Source organism: Vulpes vulpes, chromosome 12 (assembly GCF_048418805.1).
Source record: "Vulpes vulpes isolate BD-2025 chromosome 12, VulVul3, whole genome shotgun sequence".
Lineage (NCBI taxonomy): Eukaryota > Metazoa > Chordata > Mammalia > Carnivora > Canidae > Vulpes > Vulpes vulpes.
Window position 1 is genome coordinate 168,230,057 of NC_132791.1, and position 11,774 is coordinate 168,241,830.

The following is an 11,774-nucleotide window of genomic DNA, read 5'->3' on the forward strand; positions in this document are numbered from 1 at the left end:
CCGACGGCGGAGGTCGGGGCGCAGACCCCACACCCAGGGCTCCGGGGTGGGTGGAGGTGGAGAGCGGTGGAAGTCACGGAGCGGGTGGCGGCGAGGTCAGGGCTGCAGACGGCCTGGGGTCCCTGCACCGTGGCCCCCAGCAGGCCGGGTCAGGGGTCAGGCCCTCTCGGTGAGCGCCCCGAGTTCCTGGAGCGCAGGGGAGGCATCCCCCCCTCCCCGCCCCACACCCGGAGGAGAGGAAGACCCTGGTCACGTGTGCACACCTGCCGCGGCTACTTACAGACCTGGTCCTAGGGCGCCAGTCACTGCCCACTGACCCCGAGTGTAGAGGAAAGAAAAGAACGAAAGAAAGAAAGCCCAGATGTTTAAAAAAAGTATCTGAAGATCAGATAAAAACAGGATTGTCCAGCATATTAGGGCCAGAATGTCCAATTAGGGAAATTTCCATCATAAATCCTGTTGTTCCCCAGAAAATGTCAATTGTGTTGGGGGGGGGGGTCCTCTGTGTGTCTGCACCCAGTTTCCAGCCGCTCCTGGATGTTAACTGGCATTTCCTATTTATGGTGGAGTGGGGGCAGCAGGAGTGATGGAAATGACCAAGAAAACCCTGGCAACAAGGGAAAAAGACACATTTTTCCCCACATTCAGGTCTAGGCACCCTTCTATAGAGAAGAGTCAGAATCTTCATTGACTTTAATTGCCTCTTTGGCCAATCATACACAAGCAGCAGTGTTTACTAAGCCATTTATTCATTAGACTTTTCAAGAACCTGTGAAAATGTTTGAGCCTGAAAAGGAAATTTTATTGGTCCCAAAATGCAAGAAGTACACTGCAAGCTTGAAATTTTTTTTAAGATTTTTTATTTATTTATTCATGAGAAACACAGAGAGAGAGAGAGCACGGCAGAGACACAGGCAGAAGGAGAAGCAGGCTCCATGCAGGGAGCCCGATGTGGGACTCGATCCTGGTACTCCAGGATCATGCCCTGGGCCAAAGGCAGGGGCCCAACTGATGAGACACCCAGGGTTCCCCTGCAAGCTTGAAATCAATAAATGTTTGAAGAAAAGTCCCCCAAACATAACGTGCCAACTTCAAATTGTAATTTATTTACTGATAAACATTTCATTGTACTTGAAAACCACATGTAAGTTAGAAATCACTTGGTAAGAATTTCCTAATACCATGATTGCCAGGAAGTCATAGCAATCATAAATTAAATGAGTTCCCTGTCGCCAAATAATTTCAAATGAAAACTATTTTTTCAAAGCTCAAATTCTTTGAGAGTATTTAGATAACATGGGAGTATCTTGATATGTTTGTTATGATGTGGGACAAGCTTGCAGAACTCAGAAATTCTTTAAAAAGTCTGTGTGCGTGTTTATACTCATATCTTTTCAGAAATGTGCCCCTTCAGCCTGCCCAGATTACTAACCTACCTGCCCACTACACAAAGACGTGTGCCCAAATTTCCACTCAGCGTTCCAGTTAGATCAAGAAAGGAGCACCCAAATATAGAGAAGTCAGCCCTGGAACTGTCAGAGCACGTATTACTGGCAGTAGGTGTCACTATATGCATTACAGGAGCTGTTCACCATATACCAGCTTGCACCGCAGCTGCTCCTGAAACCCCCTACTTTCAACGTGGTGATTCTTCACTGCCTGGGAACAATTTCTAACCTTATCTGTTTAGTTCTGTTCTTATTTAATGAGGATTTATAGAGCAACTGCTATGGGCTAGATCTGATGCCAAGGACAGGAGACCCAAAAATCAAAAGTGTCTCTGATCATTCCTTCCTCTCCAGTGACCTGCCAGCACCTCGTAATCCGGGTACAGTTCACCTTCATCTCCACAGCAGCCTACGCCTCATCCTCCATACCACGTCCCTGTGTGTCCTCCTCGCTGCCCCCCCCGGCCCCCCTCCCCCCGCTGCAGCCTCTCCCCCTACAAGGGTTTCCCTGTGACTTCCCAGCATGTCCAGATGCTCATCCTGGCATCTGAAAACCACACCCTCCCAATCTGATGGATGGCAGCCTGCCACCGTGGTCAGAGCAGCACATTGCGAGGTGGGCCCTCAGTTCAGATCCACATTCCTGGCTCACCAAATGTGTGGCCTCGAGCAAATGACTTGACCTTCCAGACTTTTGGTTTCCTCATCTGTACAGTGCTGTTGATGATAATATTATGTGAAATTATTTGAAATCGCCAATATTCAGCTATTTTCTCCCCACAGAAGGGGCTGTTTTGTATGGTTCAGCCTAGTATTCCTGCCTCTTAGGATTAGCGAGGACTGCCTGGGACCACGAGGGCACCGGGGAAGCTGGGGACTCTGTAAGGGAACCTGAGAAGAGATTTCTCAGGGAGGAACTTTTCTTTTTCCAGTCCACCTCTCCTTCGCACCTTCCAAGCCAGGCTTAGGGAGGGGTGTTCAAGAGAGCCTGGAAAGGTGGATGCTGGGAGGACAGGGTAGACTCCCTCCTAGAGAAGCCAGAGTCACCTGTGGGTGGGAGGGGGTGGGGTTCTGCCTCCTGGCCTGGAAACCGACAGGTGGTGGCACCCAGGGCTTCTGATGAGTGAGTCCTAGCTTGCTACTCTTCTTCATCCACCAAAAACAGAAACCCTGCAAATCTCTATTCACTTCCTAAGGCTGCTGTAACACCTCATCTTTCAGTTCTTCAGGTCAGAAAGCCGAGCTGGGTGGCACGGGGCTAAGATGGAAGAGTCCGTGGAGCTCTGTTCCTTTGTCTTTCGGCCTCTTCCAGACGTGTTCTTGGCCTTAGGGCCCTTCGCTCTGTCTGAAAGCCCCGATGGCCAGTCTCCACATCACATCTCTTCTGCCTCCCTTGCAAGAGATCGAATGTGTATGCTCCCCCCGGAATTCCTATGTTGAAACCCTAACCATGCTAGAGGAGGGCACTAGGAGATGAAGCCTTCGGGAGGCGATCGTTCTGGCCGCGGTGGCGGAGCTCTCCTAAGCGGGAGTGCTGCCCCTGCAGGGGGGACTCCGGGAGCTCCCTCCACCTCTGGAGGGCACGTGGAGGCAGCTGTCAAGGAAGCAGCATCTGCCAGCATCCTTAATCTTGGATTTCCAGCCTCCACAGCCTCAAGAGACGAACCTGTGCTCTTTATAAGCAACCCAGCATACATACTCTTTCACTGCAGCCTGAGCAAACTGAGACATCCTTCTGTCATATCTGATAATTACCCTGTGATAACATCTCCCACCTGCATAATCCAGGACGGCTCATTAGCGACTTCAATTCCACCTGCAACTGTAATTTCTCTTTGCCATGTAAAGTGACGAGTTTCCAGCACCACCGGTTAGGATAAAGTTGTCTTTGGGGCCAGTGTCCTGCCTGCCACACCATCCTTAAGACCCAACTCAAGCCTATTTTTCTTTCCTTACCCCAGCCTTTGACCCTCATTTTAAACACATGGGCTGTGGCCACACTGAAATCTTTACTGCATCATTTGGGACTTGATGTTCACCTCGATGAATGATTTCACTGGATTCTCCCTAAGATAAAGCATAAGACCTTTTTCTGGTTTAGCACCACTACTTAGCACAGCACTGAATTAGGGGTGCCATATGTAGACACGTGTGAGTTTCAGTAATCCTCTAAAAGGACTCATGAGCTCACCATAGAGTCGTACTCACAGCCCTGACGTGTTATAGGGAGATGGCCCAAAGCAAGATCAGCAAAGGGACAGGCACACAGGCAAAGTTGGGGGGAACGTGCACCAGCTTCCTGAGCCCTCTCTCACGGGCCACACAGGACACACTCTGTTCCCCAGCAGCACATTGTGACAACACCTGGGAAGTGATGTCCACTAGGGAGGCTCGCCAGGGATGTGGCAGTCAGAGTTTTCCTGGGGGTCAGTCACATGAGCACTCTCCTCTCCCTGGCACAGACCCAAATCCCAGAGTCCCTGGAGGAAAGCAGGTGTTCTGCAACCACCACATTGTTTGCACAGTGTCAGCACCAGGAGCCCCTCTTATCAGCCCTGCGAGTGGGGGACCCTCCCTGAATCCAAGTTCCCAGATGCCAGCTGAGGGCTGACCTCACCAGGAGGCCCTCCTGGGGACCATGCTCTCAGGTCTCCTGCATTAACTCCCTTGTGCACATGCTCCTCATTCTGAGGTGTTTGTTGACTCGCAGAAGCTGCCACACGCTGCCACTATGGCTGTATCCACCTGCTATTGGCCTACTGTGTTTACTTGCTAACTAAGGTGAGTTGTGTTTTCTCCTGCTTCCCAAGGGCCCAGCATTCACTGGACCGTAGGAGTGGAGGCAGGCGGGATGCAAGCTTCCCCTGGGGCCTCTCTCTGAGTGCCAGCACCTCCATGGGGATCAGTCCACCTGGGAACAAGGGCCCCTCCCAGCCATGAGGCCCTGCTGACTTCACCAGATGCAAAAAACGTAGGCGGATTGGAAGCTTTTTAAGCTCTTTTCGGCTTGAAAGTTCTCGGTTTTCCCTGCTCTGTGGATTGCCCACGCCCCGTGGTGCCTGCCGGCTACATCTGTCAGCCATGTGGATCCCGGGGTGCACCACTAAGTCTCTGTCCTCCCAGGCTTGACTCCAGTGCCTTCCAAGTACAGCTCTGGGCAAAGGAAACATGTACAGTTTGGGATTTTTTTTTCCTGATTGCATATTTTCACGAAACCAACAAATGGCCACAGAATCAATCCCGTTTGAGATGTCACACTGACTCTAAATTGAGTTTTCTGCTTCAGACCACATCCATGTTAATGATATAATTGCTTTCCTCCGAGAGTGGCAACACCACATCAGAGAAAAGGTGGCTGATTGCAAGCAATGGTACGGCTGCTGAAGCTGTGAATGGGCAGCCAGAGAACACCGGATAAACAGGCAGAGGAACAGGACATAGTGAGTGACCTGCAGTCCCCAGAGCGTTCATCTGGGCGGAGAGATAAGAAAGGCTTCAGAGAACACGGGGTGCATGGGCGGGGGGGGCGGCGGTGGCCAGGGCAGGCCACGGGTCAGAAACGCGGCACAGGCAGGACAGGACATCAGCTGAAAGAAAACAGTGAGGTGAGGCAGGCAAAGATCCCTTAAAGCAGGGCGGAGAAAGCAAAAGCCGCAAAAGAAAAGCGAGATGCACCGGACTTCACTAAAATTAGGAGTTTATGTTGGTTATCAGGCAGCGTGAAGAGCCCCCAGCACGTTGGGAGAAGCTCACCACACCCATTTTCAAGAAATGACTTATACGCGAAATGAAAAGAAGTCCTATGCACCAGAAAGAAAAAAACAGATTCCATCTCCACCCCCGGCAGGGGCCACGGACCGCCTGGACCCTCTGTGCCACCAGATACCACGGGCCATTTTCGAAGAAACGGGGTAGGCACAACGGCTAGCGTGGAGTTGCCCCCTACTCGGGAACAGGTGAGTTGGTGCTTTGTCAGAATCCGCTCGGCTGTCACAGAACACGTCTCTACTGCCATGGATGTGGGCCCCGTACCTGCGGATTGCCCGACTTAACCTCCAGTGCGGGCTTTAGGCACCACGTTGCAATGTCCTGGAGCCCGGCCGAGTGCTCAGGCTTTCTGAAAGAAACGTGACTTAATTGCACCGAGCTGATCAGCTTTGAGAGAGACCTTTCAAGTCACTGAAGTGGTTTATGTGGGCGTGAAACAAACGGTGCATTTGAATCAGTCCTCCTTCCTTCTAAGACTATCGAAATTAAGGTTCCTTAAAGTATGAAGTCACATTCACACTCTGAGTTTCCATACTAGTGTCTACCAAAAGACACAAGCACTGCACTAACCAGATAGCCAGAAAGCACACAATTAGGGGGATCCAAATCATCAGTCGGGGAAATGCAAATTCAAAACCACAGTAAGGACGCCCTGGGTGGCTCAGCTGGCTAAGTGTCTGCCTTCGGCTCAGATCAAGATCCTGGGGTCCTGGGATCAAGCCCAGCGTCCCACTCCTTGCTCAGCGAGAGGGGTGGGGGGGTCTGTTCCTCCCTCTCCCTCTGCCCTGCTCATGCGCTCATTCTCTCACTCTCCAGAGTAAATAAAATCTTAAAAACAAACACAATAAGACACCACCAGAATGGTTAAAATTCAGAATGGTTAAAATTGGTTAAAAATGGTTAAAATGATACCAAATGTTGGGAAAGGTGTGGAATGACGAGAACGTTCACACACTGCTGCCAGGAGTCAAATTGGTAAATCACTTTGGAAAACATAGATTGAACCTATGCTTATGCTATGCTCAGAGCTTCCACTCCTAAATATGTCCCCAGGGGAAATGTGGGCAGGGAACACATCCTCTAAAACCCACATACAAGAAGCTCAATTGTAGCTGTATTCAGAATAACCCCAACCTTGGCCTGGAAGCAGCCCGAATACCAACCATGCTCGAGGCACGAAATACTAGGCGATGAAATACTAGGTAATAGTGAGAAAGAACGAAGCATCACTGCAGCCCACAGCGAGGGTGAAGCTCGCAGACGTAGTGCTGAGGGAGAAACGCCAGGGCAACAGAAGAGCCGAGAATCTGCTTTCATTTGTCCGAGCTTAGGAACAGGCAATACTAAGGCAACAGAGGTGGGAGCGGAGGTTCCCTCTGGGGGCTGGGACTGGGGGTATGAGAAGGAATTGACTGGGCTGAGTCACTGGGGAGCCTTCCTGGGGCTGGAATGTTCTGCATCTTGACCTGGGCGGTACATATGCAGGTGTGCACATACGGAAAATCCATCCTGCCGTACCCAGGGTTCGTACAAAAAATGAATACAGCGGCAAAGGACAACTGACCACCTGAGGGCAAGCGACAGGGCTGTTGGCTCAAGCAATATCCTCTCTGGAGATCAGAAGGAAGACTGGGCTGTGTGCAGGGGCGGTGCTGGACGGCAGGTGCAGGAAGTGAGGGATCCTCCTGAGAAAGCCAACCACTGCTTGAAAGTTGGCAGTTTATCCAGGCAGATAAGGGACAGACCCATTCATTGGGTTCAGTTGACACAACACAGAATAAATGGCCACAGTTTGTCAGGGTGTGTGTGCGTGTGAGCATGTATGCACATGTGTGTATGTGTGTGTGCACAAGTGCTCAGTTTTCTCATGGAAGAGGCTGTCTTCCAAGAAAAGGGGGGATTTCCTTCAGGTGGTAAATCAAGGCTGATTCCAGAGCCTCTAGAAGGAAACTGGATAAAACTTCTTTGCGCTAGAAATGTAAACTTTGACCCCATGTCCTTTCATGCAGCTTCTCTTGTCACTGAATCAATAGCTCTATTTGTTTAAGGTGGATTAGATGGTTATTTACTGGTTGCTAACGATGTGGGAAACAAAGACAGAAGGAAATGTAGATAAAATTAAATATCCTTATAACCGGGATCCCTGGGTGGCGCAACGGTTTGGCGCCTGCCTTTGGCCCAGGGCGCGATCCTGGAGACCCGGGATCGAATCCCACATCAGGCTCCCGGTGCATGGAGCCTGCTTCTTCCTCAGCCTGTGTCTCTGCCTCTCTCTCTCTCTCTCTGTGACTATCATAAATTTAAAAAATATATATATCCTTATAACCCACAGCCCATTGACAAATACTTGAGGCAGGCGGAATAAGGTTCCTCCAGGGAGCTCCTGACTGTCTTCATGTGAATGCCTGGCTTGAGGGAAAAACCACCTTAGCCGGACCATGGCCAGGTCTCCAGTATCCTTGGGGTCTCCTTTAGCATATGAAAATCCTTTGGGAGCTTCTCTTATCTTTATTTCCCCCAACCCCAAAGTATATGATCAGTTGTTCCTCACAATCCTGGGCGGCAGCTCCTTCTGCCCCTGGCTCTGGTCCCCAGGCTTTAAGAAAACCACCATTTTGCACCAAAGATATCTCAAGAATTTTTCCTTGGCTTTTGGCTCTAGATCGCACCAACCTCACCAACATTCCAAAAACTACATCACTAATGTTGCCCTCGATTGATCTCTTTACCCTGGAAGGATGACAACTAAAAATCTGGGATAAGTCTCTGTTCACATACTAAAATTCATTATTTTTAAATGCATCATTGATTCACTTATCTGATTTTTATTCAATCCTTGCAATGCGCCAAGTACCTAATTCATAACCATCCTCCAAAGGAAGGGTGGGAAGCAAAGTATATAAAACTTTAAATAAGGGACGCCTGGGTAGCTCAGTGGTTGAGTGTCTGCCTTTGGCTCAGATCGTGATCCCAGCTTCCCAGGATCAAGTCCCGAGTCAGGCTCCCTGCATGGAGCCTGCTTCTCCCTCTGCCTGTGTCTCTGCCTCTGTATGTGTGTGTGTCTTTCATGAATAAATAAATAAAATCTTATAAATAAATAAATAAATAAATAAATAAATAAATAAATAAATAAAACTTTAAAGAACTGCATGAGGTAATTCAATTTTTTTTTTTTTTTGCCTTTCAAATACACACTTTATATTCGTACTGATTACTAGCAAAAGAGCTTGAAACAGTCCTGAAAAAGAACAGTTTTTTGGAGTAAAAAGGTTCTAAGCACAGACCAAAAGTACTTTAACATTTGGGGCCATTGGGGATCCCTGGGTGGCGCAGCGGTTTGGCGCCTGCCTTTGGCCCAGGGCGCGATCCTGGAGACCCGGGATCAAATCCCACATCAGGCTCCCAGTGCATGGAGCCTGCTTCTCCCTCTGCCTGTGTCTCTGCCTCTCTCTCTCTCTCTGTGTGACTATCATGAATAAATAAATAAATTAAAAAAAAAAAAAAAACATTTGGGGCCATTGTTAGGAAATACTGGTTTCCTAAGCTATCAATTCTGACATGTAGCATAGATGAATGTCTTTAAATTTTAACGTGCATAAGTAACACAGGGCATTTGGGGTGGGGTCAGGACCCTGTGTGCTCAGCCAACAATGTTAAATAATCCAGAATAAGTTTATCCATCCCCATCTTCAAGTTACCTTTGCTGACTTGCAACAGACAACTCTGATAAAAGTACAGCATAAGCACAGGAAAAAAAAATAACATGACAGCAATTATTTATCTCTAAATAGAGCCATGGGCTCTGAGGATTCAAAGAGACATTTAAGACAGTGTGCCAGAACCCCATCTTCACACTGGTCCTGAAATGGGACCGAAGACCTCACCACAGTCCCCGTGTGTCGACAGCCTTCTTTTTGGACTCCTGCGGCACGTGGGGTTGTGTGTTGCTCCTGTGCTCACTTCGCTCCACGGAAGGATGGACTGTGCTTTCCAAATCCCTCTGAACGTGGGATGACGTGCCCGGTGCAGGGGAGGGGGCAGGTGCCTCTCCCCTGGAACATGGAGGGAACAGGGGCATCCTTGGCTGTGGCAGGCTTTGGTGGGAAGTGCTCCTATGTCATTGGGAGAGCACTACTTAATCCTAAATGCCCAGGGCCCTTGCAAGTTTATGGTCGTGATTCCAGGGGTGCTCAGCTGAGAAAGCAGGAGACTCTTGATCTCGGGGTCATGAGTTCAAGCCCCACACTGGGGGTAGAACTTACATACATACATGCATGCATACATAAATAAATAAAGATTGTGATTCCAGTTCAGCTTCACTGTCACTGACAGGTGTTTGGTGAGTATTTCATCACCTGAGGCAGTTAGATTCACCCCGGGTCATAAGCTGTTATGTCATAATCACATGGTTGTCTGTAATGTGCCATACAACTGGCAACAAAGGAAGAATGCAATGAAGAGTTAAGCCAGAGCTGGTTCCCAAGGCCAAGGTGCAGAACAGGGACCCTCACCCCGCATTACAGAACTCCACCCCAAAAGTGAAGAGGAAGGGCTCGATGGTGTGACGACCCGAGTGAAACTGGCAGCAGTCACTGCAATCTGCAGTTTGCTTTCTGTTTTTACAAAACACTCACTCTCAGGCCTTCTCCCTTGGTTCTCCAAACAATGGCACAGGTATGATTGCACCATTTGACAGATGGAGATGGTGAGGCTCAGGGAGGCTTAAAGCCCAAAGGTCTCCCCACTCCTCCATGTTGCTTTGCTCAGGGACATAGGTACAACTGGGGCTGGAGGGAGGAGTTCTAGGTAGATTTAGCTCAGTATCCCAGCTAGGGCAATTCAGAAGAAACAAACAAATAAACAAAAATAGAAAGAAAGAAAGTCATCCAAATTGGAAAGGAAGAAGTAAAACTGTCACTATTTGCAGGTGTCATGGTATTATATATCTAGAAACCCTAAAGACTCCATCGAATACTGCTAGAATCAAGCCTCTGTCTCCCCTTCTGGAAGAGTAAAGGGTTCAACCAACCAGCTGCTCCAGTTTCCTCCAGACCTGCAGGCCTCCTTTCTCCCAGCAGAGCCAGGCTACAACTGCAAAGCATGCCAACTAGGAACTTGGTGGGGTGACATTTGGGAGAGGATACAAATGGCTGAAATTTCTTTACAAGTTAGTCATTTCCTTCCTGACGGCCTTCTCCTTGCTCTGAGTTCTTTGTTTGCACCCCCATCACCTACTCATGTAAAGAAACGCATCATCGCCTGTGAGCCAAGATAGAGATATGTGCAAACAACACCCGCTTCCCCTCTGCTCCTGGAGTAGGTGTGAAGGCCACATTTGTGTGAGGGTCACACAAGTTCACACCAAGCCTCTGGAGCTGCACACACCCTCTTCTACTTGTCCCCAAGTCTTGGGGCTGCTCTCAGGGCCCCTGAGTGTTTGGGACTATCTCTTCATAAAATAATTTCCAGGGACTCTTTCTCAAGTGTGAGTAAATGGAAAACCCATTTCATCCCAAGATGTAGGACTCTGGAGAGATAGCATGTGCTGCTGGTGTGCGCTGAGATTCCCCAGTACTAAATAGGTATACTGCCATCTCAAGCAATAGGTGCTAGATTTCTTTCCCCTACAGATAGTCCTCATGTGTTTACCTCCTCATTGCTGCTTGGTTTGGGTTGTTTACTGTCTCAACACTTGAACTTCCTTGAATGTATGAGTACGTTGAAGCCTGCCTCCCAATATGATGGGATTAGGAGGTGGAGCCTTTGGGGATGGTTAGGTCTTGAGGATAGAGCCTCCGTGATTGGGGTTAGTGCCCATATGAAAGGCTCCAGAGATAACCCTCACCCCTCTGCCACGTGAGGACACAGTAAGAGGTGACCAACTATGAACCAGAAAGTGCCCTGTTATTGGAACTGACAAGGAGAACATGACTGAATAGAGACTATACTATGTTCATGGATTGGAAAACACAACATCACAGAGAAGAGTCAAGACAGTGTTGCCCGATGATACTGAGGGTTTGCCCTGCCCAATGTCCAGTCCTGTCATAGAGCAGCCAGGATGGAGGGACTGTGGGGGCAACCGAGGTACAGAGCGAAAACCACGGAGCCATGGGATCAGCCCAGAAATGCCCTATACATGTGGAAATGTGACACGTGACCAAGGAGGCATCTGGGAGTGAGAGCCAGCAGCCAGAACAGCACACGCTAGTAGCAGAAATCCCAAGGACTAATGCAGGATGGGAACCAGGCTGGAAGACAGGGGTCAGGCAAGAATCAGTGTGCTCACACGGGAATGCAGAGAAGGCACAGCGAGGACAGGGAGGGAATTTGACATTGCTCCTTGATCCAGGACTCACTTTTCAATGTGTTTAGGAAATGTATGCATGTACTAGAGATTGAAAAATCAAGAGGAATAAAGAAGAGTGACCATAATCTCCTCTCTCAGGAAGCCTAAGGCCTCTCTCGCATGGATGAGTGGACAGGTACACAATCACTATATTCAAAGCAAAACACATATATGGTTAGGACATGGGTGGTGCCGGCACGTGGGAGTTC